The sequence below is a fragment of the Phoxinus phoxinus genome (assembly GCF_949152265.1).
Source record: "Phoxinus phoxinus genome assembly, chromosome: 2".
NCBI classification, from domain to species: domain Eukaryota; kingdom Metazoa; phylum Chordata; class Actinopteri; order Cypriniformes; family Leuciscidae; genus Phoxinus; species Phoxinus phoxinus.
The window spans coordinates 7,945,467-7,965,729 of NC_136877.1; the positions used below are offsets into that span (position 1 = coordinate 7,945,467).

General features: G+C 38.8%; 1 protein-coding gene across 1 annotated transcript in view; it reads right to left on the reverse strand.

Annotated features, from left to right (window-relative positions):
* zfhx3b (zinc finger homeobox 3b) overlaps positions 1–20,263 on the reverse strand; it is a 431,922-nt gene that overhangs the window by 209,292 nt on the left and 202,367 nt on the right. The window contains exon 3 of the mRNA XM_079589354.1: positions 3,652–3,704. The gene's annotated coding sequence lies outside the window, so the exon portion shown is untranslated. The remainder of the gene's footprint in view (positions 1–3,651; positions 3,705–20,263) is intronic.

Sequence of the window (20,263 nt, forward strand, 5' to 3'; positions counted from 1 at the left end):
TTGCCTTTTCCACAAACGACGCAAGTGAACCGCTGCCCCTCTTAGCTGATGGGCAGGAAGTGAAGAGAAGAGAAAATGAATGTCACTACACAGCTTGTAAATTAAAACAAGGCCGACAACAGGCTCTAACTTAACCAAGGGGAAGATTGGCCTGTGTCTGGAGTATTACTACTCATTTAGAATCCCTGCCCACCGCAAAAACCTTATTAGTGTGTGGTGTGTTGTACTAAGTGAGTGTGTTATTAAAACTCTGAAGTATTTCTTCCTAAAACCAGCTCCAAGTACAGAAAGAAAGAAGGGGCCAAACGCAACAAAACTTGCACAAAATGTCTGTAGCTTTATCTCCATGCGCTCTGTCTTTGTCTTTATGCTCTCTCTCTCTCTCTCTTTTTGACCGCAGGCTAAGTGAGTGCCGGGCCGGGCCGGGCTCCCTCAGTGGCGGCTAATGTTCCTGACCCAGCACTCCCTGAGCCACCTCCAGCCCTCCAGGCCTTTGAAGGGCCGGCCCGCTCTAAGGTCTCCTGACGGCTGGTGAGGAAATTTGCAGGAACAACTGGAAGAGGCCTGTGTTTATTCAGCTCCCTTTAATGAGGAGAGAGAGGGATTATCACTGGCCTGGATCTCCCCTGGAACGAGAAGGAGGGGAAAAAAACAAAACAGAAAAAAAGGAAAACGAAAGAGAATACGGCCGCTCCACATGTTGTTCTACCTCTGACCACTCCAGCAGATTTTCGACAAGTGAGGGAGAGAGGGAAAGGAAGGAGGGAGGGAAAGGAGAGAAGGGCCTGCTGTGCCTGTGTATTTCTAGGCTGCTTTCACATCCAGATGTTCCTATTGCAAAGCCAGTAGGGAGGAGAGAGAGAGTATTAGGACACGGTTTGGGTTGAAGAAGGTGGTGGTCTAACACCTGGCCCTGCCACAAGCATGAGTGGCCCTCATGGTGCTGTTTATCACATGGTGCTATCTGAAGGGAAACGGGGGCTTCCTGAGTCCGTTATACTGGCTGTACTGTATTATTATTGCAGTGTTTTACACATAGTTTTATTGTGATTGTAACCGAAGCAAAGAATGGTGTAAGTTGGCGTAAAGATCCCTCAAGTGAAGTGCTAGTCTCACAGACAGAGCAAAGACCAAAATCATTTCTTCATGTGTGAGTTTAAAGCAATGCATCAGAGGTTATGGAAAACTTTCATGGGGTCATACACCTCATGGTTGCGTGCAATTCAAAACGGTCTCTTTCAGTACACACACCTCTGGAAGTTGAATAGGAAATGAATCGGAATGAGTAGGAATTTACGGATGTGTTATTTAAAGATATGTAACGTAATGCATTCTGGTAAAAGAAATGCATTCTGGTCAATGAAGTATTCTTACAAATATATATAAATTATCTATCTATCTATCTATCTATCTATCTATCTATCTATCTATCTATCTATCTATCTATCTATCTTAAAGGCACACTATGTACGATTTTTGGATCAAAATATCCAAAAACCATTAGAACAATGTTATATATTTGTGATTTGTGTACTTACATTATCCCAAATGTTTCTAAGAATGTTTAAATCCAGAGAAATAAGCAGTTTTAACAAGGACAAGTACTGTGTCCGTGCGTCGCCTATCAATGACATCATACCTGCGTTACCCTCGATTTCCGGATATACTTTGTATAAACCATGGAAACGTGTAAAAACCACGTAATGTTAATAAATCGTTAATACATTACCAGTCATCCATGAATATGATTTCTGCCCAAGTTCCATTGTATTCTCCACCGGCTGTATCAAGGGGTCATCAAAGCTACGCCTTTGTTTTGAATAAACGACCTCTAGTGGCGAAAAATTACATAGTGTGCCTTTAATAAAATTGTATCACAAATTACAATCATATGAACTGAAACTTTAGGAATTGAACTGGAATTTAAAAGTCATTCTCAATTAAATTTTTATTTATAAATTAAGCTATTATTTTGACACCGACATTAAAAAAATGTGAGAAGAATGAGATAAAAATGCTATGCAATGACCAGAAGCCGCACAAAGAAAAACATCTCCGTCACCCCACCCCATAATCGTTTGATTCATCTGTTGAATATTGAATGCACATCTCTAGTAGATTTAGTTGTCGACAGCAAGCTGACCGAGTTCTCTTAAACAGTGAGACAGACCGCACCAGTGGATCAATAGCAGTGTCTATTGTCCACTCATTGAGGAGGGCATTAGGACTGTTCATGCTGTATCATGCGTCCTTCACTGATGCAGGTCAGAGGTCAGGAACTCTAACCCTACAACACACAGCTTACACATGAGTCCAACTCGATCGCCAGAGGCTGTAGCTCTGAGCTGTGCTGAGCAACTGCCCCTTCCTCCACTCCAGAGTGGAAGTGCAAACAACCCACCGCTTCATAATCCACACGACAAGATCAGCCTCAGAGATGCAGGATGACCTTTGGCCTTTGACCTCCATCCAGTGTCTCCAAGTTCAAGGCTAGGCTGGGGTGAGATACAGATTGCTTAGAAGAAGAACTTGAAGAGCAGCCATATGGCTAGCAAAGACTCACAGACCAACATCGGTTTACAAATGAAGAGCTGTGTGTGTGTGTGTGTGTGTGTGTGTGTGTGTGTGTGTGTGTGTGTGTGTGTGTGTGTGTGTGTGTGTGTGTGTGTGTGTGTGTGTGTGTGTGTGTGTCGTTTGCTGGAAAACATGTTGCCAAAACACTTTCCTTCTCCATCTGGCTCCCCTTTGAGAGCGCAGGCCTGTTGGTTTACAAGTCTACCACTTCAGAGCCATAAAACTGCACTTGAGTGGATTAATAAATTAAAAAAATAATAATAATAGAATGCCTCTTCATTGGTGTTGATTAGCAAAACCACATAATGTCGATATCCAATTATGTGAGATTGCCTCAACATCTGTTTTTTACACTGAAAGTGTCTTTAAAATTCTCATAAAAGAGAGGCTGATATTTATATGGTAATTACTTGCTTGCATTTAAAACAGTGGGGCTTCAATATAAAGTATTAAAAAAGCAGCACTCCTTTTAGTATCATACGTCTTAAAAGCAAAATAGGTTTTTTTTTTCAAGCAAAAGAGTGAAGAGCTTTTCCACAAAATAAATCCTTCCCAAAACCATCCCAAAAAGTTTTGTAATTATTTTTAAGGAAGCTCACATGCTAATTGCACATTTAAAATACTAAATGCATGTATTAATTACATTTTATTACAAACGTGTGTGCTCTAAACCAAAAATATTTGCCATTTCATGCAAAGCACAGATAATCAATGCATAAATGTATCTTGTTTCCTTTACTTGCTTGAAACGATATGACATTTTGTCATGCAGTGGCATTCCATTTTTTACCCATAATTCTCAGTGAGTGACAGAGGCCAGGAATAGCACATGGCAAACGACTTCAGTGTGAGAGATCAATATTGTAGTGAGCTCTTTTAGATATACTGTCACATCTAAACCTGCACAAACGTCTCTGCCACAGTGATAATTCACTCCCCCAGCTAAATGCACTACGGCCGCTCCGGGAAAAAAAGACGCAAAATTTGCCCACGAGGTAGGTTACCGATGCCACGTTCGGAAATTACGCGCAGTATGACGACAAACTTCTTTTAATGATTTTGTGCGCTCAGACTCACCAACAGTCGATGAAGAGCAGCTGCAAAATCCCTTTCCTCGTTTCCTCACCGACCTAAAAAGGACACACAAAGAAATAATCATAATCAAACAGCCTTCAATCAAATCTGAAATTCAATTTTCCTCATCCACTTCAATCAGCCGTCTCAAAGAAAACACCAAGGTCTCTAATCTGCAAGCTGACTGATCAACATTCTTACTCGAATACTTTCTGACTGGTCCCAATCATTTCTGGCCCCAAGGCCGTACTTAACACCATATAAAATCAACTTGTGAATAAACCTTGTAATGGACAAGCCATGGAAAAGACCAAACCACATCCATGACAATAGATGGCATATTGTACCAAAGAACAAAGGTGTACAATACATAGGGACCATAATAGCGTGAGGCCCTTGCACCTAAATGTATATTTGGACACAAAGACGCACAGGGACGAACACCCTGATATTTCACACCGTACCACTTCATATCTCTCTTGGAGATCATCCATTATTGTGCTCTTTATATTAAAACAATACATACAAAAGCACAGAAAAACTAAGTGCAAAGTGTACAGATAATGTGTTGAGTACATTCTTTCATTTTCTAGCTGGAGATGAGCATAAATAATATTTAGAGCGCTTTTTGCTTTAAAACCTTTAAGAATGTATTGACTAGGTTGACAGTTACTGTACAACGAATTGTGGGAAAACATACAGAAAATTCATCCACTTACAACCAGTCTAATAATCCTTTTTATCGCATCTGAATGGAAATATTGAATATTGTGAGACTGTAAAAAAAAAAAGAAAGAAAGAACATGCACACTATGACACATATTTTAGCGCAATGCCTTTACGTGAGGCTAGATTTTGCAAGCAGCTTTGGGGCAAAGTGCTAATTACTGGCTCTTTTTAATAAGAGGGCACAGTCTCACACACACATCCAGACACACCAACAGATTTATGGTGCCCCGTGGAGGCAGTAGAGAGGACCCCTGCCTCCAAAGGCCCACCACTGCCGAGTGAGATATAGTGAGGTATTGATCCCAATGCCACTTCATTTCGCAATAACTATTACACAATATTCGCTTGCCCGCTCCTGGCCACTGATTTATACTGCCCTGTTATTTGCATTAGCAGTAAGTGTTTTTCTATACCGCTGCTATGGAAGGTCTTCTAAACAGATGAAGAAACCCACCCACAATTCATCAATGCATGTTGTGTGCACATGCAAACTTTCACTCGGTCTAACATGCATCTCTCCAGGTCAGGTCTGGAGCACAGTTACAGTTTTAATCGCATGAATCCCGTTATTATAGTTCAATAAAACTTAAACCATAAGAAAAAAAAAATTCTGTTACTTGAAACTAAATAAATGTTAACTAAAATTATATATTTAACTTTTTAAAACTTTTTTTCAGTTAGCTGGTATGGAAACATTTAATTTAGCATAACTTGGTGTACTAAATAACAAACAAAAAACAGAGAACAAAAAACAAAATATACAACAAAATGACTATAACCAACTAAAATGAAAGCTATTTTAATGGGTTAGTTCACCCAAAATTACTTATTCTAATGTCGTTCCAAACCCGTAAGAGTTTCGTTCATCTTCAGAGCACAAATGAAGATATTTTTGATGAAATCTGAGATCTTTCTGTCCCTCCATTAACAGCTATGCAACTACCACTTTAATGTTTCAAAAAGAGAACATAAAACTAATCCATATTAATCGAATGGTTCAGTCAAAAAAAATTTTGACGCCACGATCGCTTTAAATGATTTAGTCTTGTATTTCAATATTTACATTGATCAGCAAACATAAACAGAAGCTCAACCGAACCAGCTTGATGCACGAGAACAAACCTCATTGGTTCTCGCTGAAGCCTAAATTCAATCTGTTCATCATATAAAGCGATCGATTCTCTTTAGAAAATTGACTAAACCGCTCAAAAGTAGTAGTTACGTAGCTGTAAACGTCAAAATCTCAGATTTCATCAAAGATATTAATTTGTGTTCCGAAGATGAAAGTCTTACGGGTTTGCAACGACATAAGGGTGTGTAATTAACAGCATTTTCATTTTTGGGTGAACTAGCCCTTTAAGATCACATGACCAGATGGATACAACTTATTTTATCTCAATAACTTCCCGTTATTGGACACTTTTGCTTGAAAATGAATCGTGGCTGACTGTGAATAGCGCATTTCTTCAATGCCAACTTGGTTTTGCGTGATGTTGCATCCAGGCCACAAAGTGTCCATATAAAGTCTATGACTGCCAGCAGCCAGCACAACATAAAGATTTGAATTCGACTGAATACGCCGGCTGTTGTAAAGTGCTCGATTCATCAGTAATCGGGTCAGTATCAGTGGTTTGTGATGCATGTGATCATTGGCTAGTGCCTGCAAGCAGCTCATAGTGCCAGGCCTAAGTCAGCAGACCACCTAGCGTCGGGGGTGCGTATATTCAAGCCGAACGCGTGCCGAGCCACGAAAAGGGAGGGGCGGGGAGGCGCCACGCGCCGAGCTGAAATTCTCATACACGTCCCCTCTGGAGGCGGCTGAGCTATGCCCGCCCGGCTTGCCCACTCCACCACACTAAACAAAAGCACTAAGCAGCCTTAATTGCTACTTGGCTGTTTTGCATCTGGAGGGTGTCAACTCGGCGGTGATATGTAAATCAGCAGCCCCGCCTCCTGCTCCCCCACCCACTGCCTGGGCATAATAAGCTCTTTATCTGCATACGGGGGCGGGCAAACGGGCAGGCTGGCTGCCAAGTTCGCAGGGCTGGTGAGTGTGGCAATGCGGAAAAAGACACTTGTTGCCATAACGCCAGCCTGTTATGCCAAGTAGAGCGGCACGCGGGCAGATGGCTGGGATCCGCTGGCAAGCAGACAATCAGACGCTGCCACTTTAATACCAGCAGGAGAGAAAAGGCACGTGGCGCTCTGGTCCAACCTGACACACATTCACTCTCATTCATGAATAGAGCCCATTCATATGCACAGCCTAGGCTAATTTTATGCTAATGTGGCCATGGGGAGGAGGCAACAGAGTTAAGTGGGTGTTTGTATGTATCGAGAGTGCGCTGTTGGGTGGGTAAAAGGTCTGAGTTAGTCTACTAAATAAACGCAGACTTAACCAGAGGTCACAGCAGAAGAGATTTATATATGCTACGGTAAAAAAAAAAAAAAAAAAGTAGACCTTTTTATGAGACGTTTAATAGAGCTATAATGATTCTGTTTTATTAAAGAATATCATAAGTGACATCAATATAGATAAAAGATTGAGAGCAATTAAGGGCTTTTTCTGGCAGGCTTTCATATCTTCCTTTTTTTTTTTTTTTTTTAGATGGAGAGGAAATTAAATTTTGGGGCTATTGAAATTTAGTGACTTGATACAAAATGCATATTCATTTTCGATTAACTTTCAGTGGAACAACGCTTGGCAGTCATAGAAGTCATATGGTAGAAATATCTCAATATTAAATTAAATCTCACAGAGCTACAACGTAAAAAAAAAAAAAACCTGAAACACTCCCAACAACATCATCACCTTTATCACCCTCAGATTTACAGGGTTTAAAGGTAAAGGGTGATGAGCTGAAATGCTGAGCTATTACTCCAGTGTGTGTGTGTGTGTGTGTGTGTGTGTGTGTGTGTGTGTGTGTGTGTGTGTGTGTGTGTGTGTGTGTGTGTGTCAGCACAGGGCATGCTAAAGTCACATCCCCTGGAGCTTTAAGTGTCCCCACGCTCACACCACTCCCATCAACATCTCGACTTAATGCATTTTCTATACCTGCCTGTGTCTCAGCTCTATGGACTCTCCAATGATTTAGAGGCAGCAACAAACCTGTCCCATTTTCAGACGGACATTATTGATAGACTGTCACTTCAGATTGTAGCTAACTGCTAATGGTTATTTTATAGTGCATATGTCAAATCTGATGTGGAGTGTGTTCGTTTATTTATTTATTTTCCCCTTTTCCCTTATTCCACCATGATATTTCCAAGCTGGTGTAGCTAAGCTACGGCTAATAAGTATCTAGCGTGACATGGTGCAAAGGTTGAATGCAAAACCACAGCGGTCAAAAAGTGGACAATAAATGCTAATGGTGTAATTAAATGCTAACAATACTAATATATATTATATGTATATAATACATATTTGCACAATTATGGATATTTAATATATATATATATATATATATATATATATATATATATATATATATATATATATATATATGTGATTTTTTTGCCCATGTCTAATCATAAGCTTAAGAATTCAATGCATTCATGAAAATGAATGAATGAATGCATAAAGTTACTCTTTTGTGGATCATTATTATAAAGTAGCCTATATTTATAACAAGAAAAACAGTTTTTTATCTTTTCTCCAAGACATGCACCAGTGTTGTCATAGATTAACCCATAAGACAACATGAACAAAGTGTGGATCAGCATTTCTGTGTGGCGAATAGACGTTCCACTTACGCCTGGATCTTGAAGGACCCCAATTTTGTGGGTATTAATGAGAGCACCTGCTCCGGGAGAGGCTTCAGTGTCAGTGGATCACTTTGTGTATCAATGCCTGGCTGGCTGCACGGCTTTTTGTTTCACCACTTGAATCATCAGAGTCGTTTGAAATCAATTTAACAATCGTTCCTGAGAATGATTTGAGTATGTAAATGTGGCCCGGCGGTGAAAAACAGGGTGAGCGGGCAAAGAGAGAAAGGGAGGAAGAAAGAGATGCAGCAGAAGTGGCAGTGAGCATCTATTACTGCATTAAAGAGTCGAATCCTTTAATTCCACTCCCAGCAGGACACTGTGAAAGCAAGAAACAAAAGCAGCGAGAGGGACACGGACTGGCAGAGACATAAAACATATAATTGCATTGATGAATAACCGTCATCAGAAGTAAAGAAGGAACAATGTGAAAAAGAATGGGGGGGGGGGGTATACAATACATATATAATATATTAGATATTTTACTGTTTTTTGTTTGTTTGTTTTGTTGCAAATCGTAATTTGCTATGGGGATATTTTCCCTCAATTAGAGGAACTGTTAACTGAACAGACACTGTAGTCTAAACAGAAAAGTACAGTAAAATTAAATGTTGAAACATTTTAAACCTTATAATTATTTAAATATATTTTTATGCCTTATCATATTTTGATGTGTTAATGTATTTCCCATTGAAATACTGAAGTTACGGGAAGGATATAATCAACGGATTTGTTCCTTTTCTTAATTCCTTTTTTTCAACAGATTTGTTTCTTTTTTTTAAATCCTTTTTTAGTTTACACCACAGCCATGAGACATTATTTGTCTCATATGCTAGTCAGAAGTAGGTGTTTTTTTTAGAGGCGGGGCATTCTCACTCTGATGAGCATTTGATTGGACAAAATGAGTGAGTGCAGGATGAGTCATCAATATTTTGAGTCTGTTTTCAGGGAAGAAAAAGACTGCTCATTTTAAATGTGTGTTTCTACAAAACTACCCTTTTATATGATCTTCAAAACAGAGATGTTATTCAATCGTAAAGCATTCCTTCTCGAGAGTCGTGAGACCGCTAACGTAATGACGCTTATGCAAGTCTCTTTAAAATAATCACAAAGTTCACCATGTTGTTTACTTCTGTTGTTCACCAGCAATATTGTAGCAAATACAGTACATTGTGAATATTTGATATACCGGACAGTCCTCTTCTAGACATGCATCTGCGTTCTGAGGCTAAGTGCATAAACGTACACAAAATGAAGCACAAGTGCTGAGAGAAAGACAAAAAATCAGCAGATTTCAGACACAAGAGGTGAACACAAAAGCTCTGGAAAGATTCAATTAAGCATCATATCCACTGACCTCATTGCCATGGTTACCAAAAAAGAAGAAAATATTAATTAAGTCTGCACTAAAGAAGAGAAAAAGATAGAGGAGAAAGACAGATGCAATGTTTATACAGATGCAATGTTTTCAAGAGTAAGTGCAATTTAATAAGGTTGAAAACTGTAGTCTGTTGCGTCTGTCCTCTCGCTATGCCCCCTCGAACCTCCTGAACATGATCATCTTTATGTTGACATCGAACCCTGGCAGTTCGGCTGACCTTGAGGAGCGACGTCTCGTTCCTAATAATGCACTTTTCATTATGAAACGAAACATTCTGTTCGATGGCTAATGAATGCACAAAGAAAGAGGAAAACGAGAGAAATGAGGGAGACACTCAATTTTCTTCATTCAGTTCAGCACAGAGTAGGGGAGAATAAGCCGTATCAATTTTATTTACATTGTTCTCTAGAAAAGGAGAAATGAGATAAATGTAAAACTAATGCATCCGAACTAAAGTAATCCGCTATCAACTAACATTTTAAGTGACAGAAACGCATTTTAGGGGTTAGAGGTGTGCGTGTACGTATGTGTGTGTGTGTGTGTGTTTGTGTGTGTGTGTGTGTGTGTGTGTGTGTGTGTGTGTGTGTGTGTGTGTGTGTGTGTGTGTGTTTGTATGTACACGTATGTGTATGTACGTATATGTGTGTGTGTGTGTGTGTGTGTGTATATCTCTATATATCTCTGTATATCTATCTATCTATCTATCTATCTATCTATCTACAGTATATATCTATCTATCTATCTACAGTATCTATCTATCTATCTACAGTATCTATCTATCTATCTACAGTATCTATCTATCTATATACAGTATCTATCTATCTATCTATCTATCTATCTATCTATCTATCTATCTATCTATCTATCTATCTATCTATCTATCTACAGTATCTATCTACAGTATCTATCTACAGTATCTATCTACAGTATCTATCTACAGTATCTATCTATCTATCTATCTATCTATCTATCTACAGTATATATCTACAGTATCTATCTACAGTATCTATCTACAGTATCTATCTACAGTATCAATCAATCAATCAATCAATCAATCAATCAATCAATCAATCAATCAATCAATCAATCAATCAATCAATCAGTCTGTCTGTCTGTCTGTCTGTCTGTCTGTCTGTCTGTCTGTCTGTCTGTCTGTCTGTCTGTCTGTCTGTCTATCTATCTATCTATCTATCTATCTATCTTATAAAGCATCCACTTCAACATAAATTTCAAAACAATTAGACACAAACACACCAAAAAAGGTGCCTTTCCGAATCACAGAGAGATGAATATAATTAGCTGTTATAAACATGCAATCGCAAAAAAATTATACCCTGTTTTAGGGGTTGACACATCTTACCCCATTCTCCCCTACAGCTTCTTGTCAATGACCAACTTTACTGAATGAGCTTCCTCTTCTTGTCAATACACATAGATCCTTCTACCGTCTGTGCACTCTTGAAACTACAGGTTACAAAAAGATGTTTTTTTTTCTGCAATGATGACATTGAAGAACCAATTTTGGTTTTCAAAATTGAAAAGAACCTTTCAGTTCTGAGAAGAACCATTTTTTTTCTCAGAGTGAAGAACATTTCAATATTCTAAAGAACCCTTGTGCAATGAAAAGTTTAAGTTAAACCATTAAAGCCAATAATTATTTTTAAGAGTGTAATGCATGGATGTTGCTATGAGAGTTCTTCCTCTATGCCCGTGTCTCCTTAAAGGGGTACACACCAATGTTTCTGATCCAGAAAGAGGGGAAAAGGAGAGAGACAGTAAAACAAATTCCACATGCATATTGCTACAGACTCTAAAAAATTTTGACAATAATTTTCAATCATCCTGAGCCGTGGTGCACTGCTTTGGCGTATTTGGCTGCACGGCGCTGAGGGGGGAAAGTTGAGCATTGTTCTGTTTGATGAAACTGTGGAGTGTTTGCTCGCTGTCTGCAGGGACTGTCTTGAAAACAAGCTATCTGAAAACTCCCCCCGCTGTGCGAAATGTTAAATAAACAAAGGCACGGATAAACAAAATCCCTCCATTTTAATGTCACCGAGAAGAAAGACCACGTTTTAATGCTAAGATTGCTGCTGGAAGCGAAAGTGCTGCCGACACAGTTTTATATGAAGTTTACACATCAGTGGGATCTGGATTATAATCACCTTTAATAATTATAAGGTTATGAGAAAGTAGAATGACAAAAAAAAGAGAAAAAGGCGCATCGCAAAAAAAGCTTTCATTGAGTTCAATACTGAAAGACACTCATCAGAGAAAAGATTCATTGCGACGAACTCTCAAAGAAAACTCACATGCGCCATTCAAGGAAAGTGTTTAAATATACTCCAGTGAAATATTTTAGAGATTTCAAATATCTTCTGGGAAAAAAAAAGGAATAACCTGGTTTTTTTTGTAAAGCTGTGATGGTTGTTTAGCAGAAGGACTTCATTGCTCAGAGGGTGCTTTTTCATAGCTCAGGGGATTTGTAAGTTGTGTTTTATTTAAGCATCAACTTTTTCCTCAGATGTTTCTTCTAAAGTTCCTAAATTATGAGAAATGCAGATGTAAACAAATGAAACAATCGCTGACATGCAGTAAGAGTACATAGCAATAAAGTGAATGTGGATATCAGCTCAGATCAACTGTTTTTTAAAGAATTAGTTCTTATCGAAATCTTACAGACTTGGCAAATATGAGCACAGTTTGAGGTTATTGAGATCTCTTCGAGAAACATGTGAAGGTATTTTACCTCAAAAAGAAATATCTGAGGAGCAGAAGATGTAAGAAATGTAATTTCGGTCTGGGGGAACAATCGAGATCTTAAAGAGATTTCATTTCTTTCCTATGGGAGAGGATAATGGGTCTTCAGTATGCCACACTATAGGATGTCTAGCTCAATGATGTTTTATACAAATGTTGCTCTGTCATACTGACCTTTTCCCAGGTTCTTCCATCTCCGCTCTAACTTAAACTAAAACAATATAACCCCGTGGTACAGTATGTCATGCAGGTGAAATTTGAAATTTGCACTAGGAGTCAGAACCAGTCCGTTTGCGGCAGAATCCATGAGGAACCACGTGATCAGAAACAATTTAATTCCCCAGCATCAGCCATCTCCACCTGATATGCTCCTGCAAGGTCATTAAGCTCGCCCTTGAAGGTCATGTGATTAATGAGCGCCACAATCCCCGCGCAATAACGTGTATGAGCGCGGCTCATATTCAATGGACAGCGGGGCCTGAGAGAATGAATAGCCAGAGACAACCAAGGTCTTCACACCGCTGAACCACACATCAACAAAGCATCACATTACCTAATTAGTTTCAATTAGCTTAAATCTGCTTCTGTTTACACAATTAAAGATGCTCAAAGTCATATGAGAATGTCTGAGGATCATAGACTTACCAAAAAAAGGTACTAAATGTAGCGTCAATATGTACAAACCTAATATATTTGACAGTGCATTGCTTGTATTAACCCGTTTAGTGCATTTTGCATGTTTTCAACAAATATACGGTCCTTTTTGTCACTTTGTATAAATCAACAATCAATGTTTGGAAGTCAGATTCATTTTAGCTCATCTTTTCTATCAGACAGCTCTTTGAAAAGAACTTGATGCACATACTCATTTGATTGGCAAAATATTTGAGTTATATATTCATTTAGTTATTTATATTTTTCCAAAAGTGTACTACTTTAAATAAGTAATTACTTTAAATGTACGAGTAGTTGTAAAGCTACAGTTTTACATATTAGCTCCACATTACAGTTCCTCCCGTCACACAGATTAATTGATGCTGACAGTGTGGAATCACGCACACTTCACAGCGCATCATAAACACTGATTACTCACGTCAATGCCTATCAATGGAGTCCAGATCAACTGATTGATTCAATCACGGGCTCTGATATTGGCTAAAAACATGCATAGCTCTGCTGAATATGGCACAGTTACAATATGAATGTTGTGTTACTAAATTGAACAAAATAAGTTGTTTCTCAATAAATTAATGTGTCTCAGCCTTCTCGACATCAACACACAACCTTTATCTTTAGCATAAGCATTAATATTACTAAAATTGGCAATATTAAAATTATTTATTTTTAAAATAAAAACAATCAATTCTGTGGTTGAAAGGTCTTTCACGGTTTTTGACCGTTCTGAGGGCAAGCATGGAGAAACTTTAACATGAGCAAAAGAAAACTTAACAAAGTTTGTTAGGTTTAACAATGTCAAAATGGTTCCCCTGGATCCTATAGGCCCACTGGCCTACAATAATTCCTGGTTGGGAATCACTTAACCCTAACCCTAACCCTAACCTAACCCTAACCCAAATCTCAAAAAAATTATAATTGGTGAATGGACAAAGATGATGCAATGCATCTTAAAATAGAACGTTCATGAAAAAAACGGAAGGGACACAGAGCAAATGCTTATTTCACACTTACTTAAGAGCAAGTGAATGGGGGAGAGAGAGAGAAAAATAAGAGAAAAGGAGTGTTAGAGGAATAAACTCAGCTCTGAGGTTGAGAGCAATAATGGTTCCACTCTTCAGTCACCTCAAACCCACCGCATCAGGAAGTGAAGAAATAAAATCACGTCCTTCACACACATACACACACACACCATGTCGCAATCTCACCTTCAATTTAGTGTGAAAGAAACCACCGGTGTCGTCCTTCTAAAGATTGCCATTCTAAAGATGCAGATGTATCACACATTTAGCCCTGCCTAATTCCCGAAAACTTTCCTTTTCTTACTTTAATATGGATGGAAATATTGTAAAATGTTTGTAAAATGTATTTGTCTCTCTCTCTTTCTCTGAAATGTCAGAGCTTCAGAACCCCTCTTGACCCGCAGTGCTGAGAAACTCCCTCCAGATTCAAGAGCTCATGAACACATCAAACAGACTGGCGATCAGATCATGTGAAAAGTGCATTTTTCATAACAAATACTATATTATAAACTTTTTTTAATCTGTCATATTTAAATGACATCACATAAAAAAACAGATTGTTCTGTATACACACACACACACGTTTGTTTCATTATATTAGTGAGGACATTGCATAGACTTCCATTGATTTTATATCAGTTAAATTATATTTTCTGCGGCCTAACACTAACCCTAACTCTAAACCTACTTATCACAGAAAAATCATTTTACATCTTCTAAAAACATAATTTCATTTGATTTATAAGTGGTTTTCCTCAACGTAGGCAATACCCGAGCCACACACACGTCTTGCTAACTATCTTTGTGGGCACTCTTCACATACATGATGGTTTTTATACTGTACAAACTGTATATTCGGTCCTCTTACACTAACCCTACCCCTAAACCGGCATCAGAAAACATTCTGCATTTTTACATGTTCAAAAAAAACTCATTCTGTATGATTTATAAGCTTGTTTCCTCATGGGAACCTCAATTTAGGTCCCCAAGGTGACACGAGTCCCCATGAGTCTGTGTGCATTCAGTCCCCACCGGGATAGAAAAACATGTACACACACACACACACACACACACATTTATACATTTATATTGTAGACATGATAGGCTGATAAAATATAATTTTTACTATTCAATTTTAATAAAGAGAAATAGCTATTTTAAAATATATATAAAAAAAAAATCAGTTTACTTTATTCCATATTTAATTATCATATTATTGTTATATTCGGATTATTACAATTAGCCAACATTAGACTCGATAGATAGATAGATAGATAGATAGATAGATAGATAGATAGATAGATAGATAGATAGATAGATAGATAGATAGATAGATAGATAGATAGATAGATAGATAGATAGATAGATAGAAATTGATTTACAGAGGAAAGAAGACAAAAGGCACTTTAAAATGGTGACATGTTCAGTGTGTTCAGGCTTTCTTGGAGCATGATCATGATGTGTGTAATACGTGCAGGGGCGGAGAGAGAGAACGAGGAAGTGAGGCCATGCTGAGAGAGGGAAATGGGCTAGAGGACATTTCACGCTCATAGTGGCCAGTGAATTGGAATGACTGCAGCGCGGCATGATTTGAAGGTCAGGAGATAGTGGATTATATTCCAGAGGTAGAGAGAAGAGGCGGATGACGGGGAGGGGGATGGAGGAATAAACACACTCTCCTCCCCTCCTGCGTTCTGTCTTTCTTTCTTTCCTTCTATTTCTTTCTTTCTTTTCCCATTATTTCTTTGTTCCCCCCCCCCCCCCCCTCTTGTCTTTTCCCCCCGATTACAGGACAGGAAGGCAGAATGAAAACACCAAGGCACCAAACCGACAGCCATTAGTCTCACACATCACGTCCCATGCGCGCACACACACACACACACACACACACACACACACACACACACACACACACACACACACACACACACGACACGCTGAGAAATCTCATTTTAGTCTTCTCTGACGTACTACCTCCCCATACTGGCCACTAACATCTACCCCCAGCCCAAAAGAGAGAGAGAGAGAGAGGCAGAAAAAGAAAATGTGTTTTACACAAACAATAACAGCGCTATCAGGCAGAGCGCAGCATTCCGAGAGCGTGATTTAATAAAAACAGAGCGGGATTGAATTATCATATTTTAACTGGATGTGTGTTTCAGTTAGAATGTGTGATTCAGGCCTACAAATGATCCGAACGCTTTTTGCGAGGTGCAAGACAGCCCTCTCTCTTCCTCTCGGTGCTTCTCAAAAAAAAAAAATGGAAAAAGAGGCGGACGAGGGGGAAGACAAAGAAGGTAAACTAATAAGCCCTTTGGATATCGGTGACAGAGAAAATAAACCGGGATGGCTGGAAAGCCAAAGCTCTTGTTTGATCTGGCTGCACGTACAGTATGAGTGTATCACAGAAGCCCAGACACGAGAGTTTGATGAGGATTATCCACATGATTGCAGTAATCAGATGGAATGAGATGCGAGATGACCATCTGTATTCGCCCCAGACGGTGCGATCGCTCCTCAGACCCTCTGAGGGATTTTACACATTCGACTAACATGGAACAGAACAGAACAGCACGACACGGTGGAGGAACAACAACAACAACAACAACAACAAGGAAGCACAACAAACGCTGTGACGGGGATGTCAGGAGAAGACGTGCAAATCAAGCAAACTTGTGTAATTAAATTAATTCCAGACGCACGCCAACTTCTTTTTTTGTGTGTGTGTATCTGCCTTGGGCGTTCTGCGTCTCTTTCGTAATGATGTCCTAACACAAAACAAACAGCAGGCGGAACATGAAAGTGCTCTTTTTTCTTCCACCTATCTAACTCTGGCATTCCGGTTCTTCAGTTCAGGATTCTTAGGATTAAAGATTAAAGTTTGTTTGTGCACTGGTGTAAATTAAATTCAGGAGGCCACTTTTAGCAGACGTCACAAAGGGGTTGAGAGGATTCTAGGTTGTTGTGCCTGTGCCGATGCATGTAAACATGCACATCAAAAGAAACAAGCAACCAATCCACGGCTCCTGGATGCTCTGTCAACATGGACTGAGGCGTCGTATAGGCAGAGAACAGGTGTCAATCATCTCGTGCAGCCAATAGGCTCGTCTCCTGCGAACGCAGCATGCTGGACTCACACGCTTCCTTGTGAGCTACAAGATGCAGGATTTAAAGAGTTTGAAATTGACACCAAAATCATGCCTGGATTTTAATATTCTTTAATTCGCAACCCATAATTTTAATACTGTAGATCAGTGTCATTTGTAGGCTATTGCACCGATTTCATTCTGATCAACTGAAATATTGTGAAATCATTTAAAAAGCCAGCAGCTCAGATAAGCACATCTCCAACCAGAACATCCACATGTCCTCGGGGCAGCACACAACAGACAAGAGAAATGAACATGCTTCACATGCACACTTCAGACACTGCCTGGAAACACAAGCTCCAATTCAAACCTATTCTTAATAAATACATCATGCAACTAATGATATCCTCACACAAATACCAACAAATGCAATACAAAAATTTTGTATAATATTTGAAGTTTTAATTTGCTTTTCTTTCTTAAAAAAAAAAGAAGGAGAATTAAATTTAATTTGTTCTACAAAAGAAAATAACTAGTAGGTCATTAGTACGGTTTACATGAAGGATTATAAATTGATTATGCATCTTCAATCAATTACAAATAGATTCATTTATGTTAATATCATTTATTTTAATTAATTCGTTTATATTAAATCACATTAACATGTTACAATATACAGCAAATTAAGAATTGAGGTAAATTAATAGAATCAAGAATCATTAATTTAGACATAACTTATAATGGTAACACTTTACAATATGATCTTATTCGTTAACATTAGTTAATGTATTAACTAGCATGAACTAACAATGTGTTACAGTATTTATTAATCTTTGTTAATGTCAGTGAATACAAATCCAGCTGTTAATTGTTTGTTCATGTTAGTATACAATGTATTAACTAATGTTAATGTTATTAATAAAATGTTGAAATTAACAAAACCTTATTGTACTGTTACCTTTATAATCGGTGTTAAATAATAATTATTACCAAATATGGTTCATAATTTAAATATTACATGTATACATACATGTATAGACATATACAAATCAACCAATTTGTGTTGTTAATGTACACTGAATTGCCAGAACTTGTGCCATGTAGATTGTAAAAAGCCAATAATATCTCTGCCGCCATGATGGTCACCATCATCGTCACCGTCACTTTACCACAACCACCACGACCACAGACTGAAATGACACACAGAGACAGTAACTAAAATAAGCCATCTGAATGCGATGCTTACACTGAACACATTTTACATTAGCAGGTCAATCTTCAGTTCACAGTTCAACAGGGTCAGCATATGAAGCCACAGCACATGCGCGGAGCGTCTCCGGCCTCTCCCAGACGATAAGACGCTGTTCTCGTCCATATGAATGACTGTCTGTGTTAAGCCCCAAAAGCTGTCATTAATCCTGGATTTGAGGTGCAGAGCCGAATTTTGGTCATGTTATCAGAGCAGAGCCGAAAACCTCCATATTTACTAGCACAGCTGTACATCAGCTAACTGGCTAAATCAAGGCCGAGTCCTGGGAACACTACAATACTACTATTTAATCGAAATATTACAGTTTATGTCAAATTTACATTTTATTTTAAAAGTGTTTTCTAGATAACACTACAATGCAAGTAATGTTTCCTAATATTAAGAAAGATACTTCTGTACAAATACGCAATATTTTGTGGTGTAATAATTACAAAAGCCTAAAATGACATTCGAATGTACATTATGATTAGAAATATATGGTATAGTATAATGGATTTTTTTTTTACAGTATATTGCACGTATATTACACAACAAAATACTATGTAATAGTTATACAGTGTTGTGATGCAACCCTCATCTCTTACGTTCTCTCTCTCCCCTGACACAAGCAGGCCAAGCTGAGATCCCAGGTACTGATACAGACACCCACTCCAACCAATGTAGAGACCCGGACCACCGAACATGCACTGAAATCATGCAGTAATACACTCTGTCAGCAGACATGCCAAGAAACGCTCACATCCGCAAACACAAAACAAATCTGGGCCCTAAAATAGCATTGAAAATGACACGCGTACACACGATCTTTGAAGCGTACGAACACACACGCAGCAGTGACTACCGTATTTATACAGAGACGCATTTGTGCAGGGCTTTAAGATCTTAGATTTAAAGTGCTAGCCTACATATGTATGCAAGTGTGTGTTCATTCTGATGAATCTGCCTGTAGAGTTAGAGACCTGTAGTAAGAATTGATCATCTTAAAAACAGCCAGACGAGGACGCACACACACTCGCACACACTCGACTGGAGGAAAATCAGAGCTCGCCGGCAGCAACTCAAGCTACACACAAAAACACATGCTGTGAAATCCAAATCATGCTCTACTCTTGCTGGTAAAACTCAGCCACTGTTTCATAGTGTGTGTGTGTGTGTGTGTGTGTGTGTGTGTGTGTGTGTGTGTGTGTGTGTGTGTGTGTGTCCTCTGAGTATCTCCGTGCAGAGTTTTCAGTCTAGAGACGCAGCACAGCACACCATGTGGTTTGGAAGCAGAATTATTTCCTTTTTACCTCTCACATATGTAGCATATGTTTGCAATTTTACAATACAGCTGGTGTTAACGTTTAGTCTAACTAAAATGAAACTTCATAATGCTTCTGCAAATCAACTGATGCTTAAAAAACATTAATATAGACTAACTTTTACACATTTGCTCTGGCGTTTAGCGTGAGGTGAATGGGAAGTCGCGCAAGGGTGTATCTCGTCGTGCCGTGTGTTAATATGTGTGTGTGTGTGAGCATTCAGTCCTCCAGCCAGACTTGGTGCTGCTTATTTCTCCATCACAGCTCAAATGGGCTCCCGCGCTGAAATAAATCACTGTCGCCACAGAAATGCAGCGACAGCCATGATAGATGGCTGAAATGTGTGTGTTGATGTCTTTAGTGTTGCCGACAATTTGGTAAATCTCGCCTATTCCATTGCATGTGGGGTGCGAGGCATCTGAATGTTGACACGAACCATGAGAAGAGGCCCATAGAGTAACATCAGCATGACACAACAAGTCAATTTGAACTTTGTTCTGTCAAAAAATCAGGTGTTTGAATGTACAAGCTACAATTACTAATAAATATTATGATAAAGGTGAAAATGTACAATCAAAAACATTCATAAGGCTGTAGTCGACAGTGAGTGAAATCCATGTTCAAGG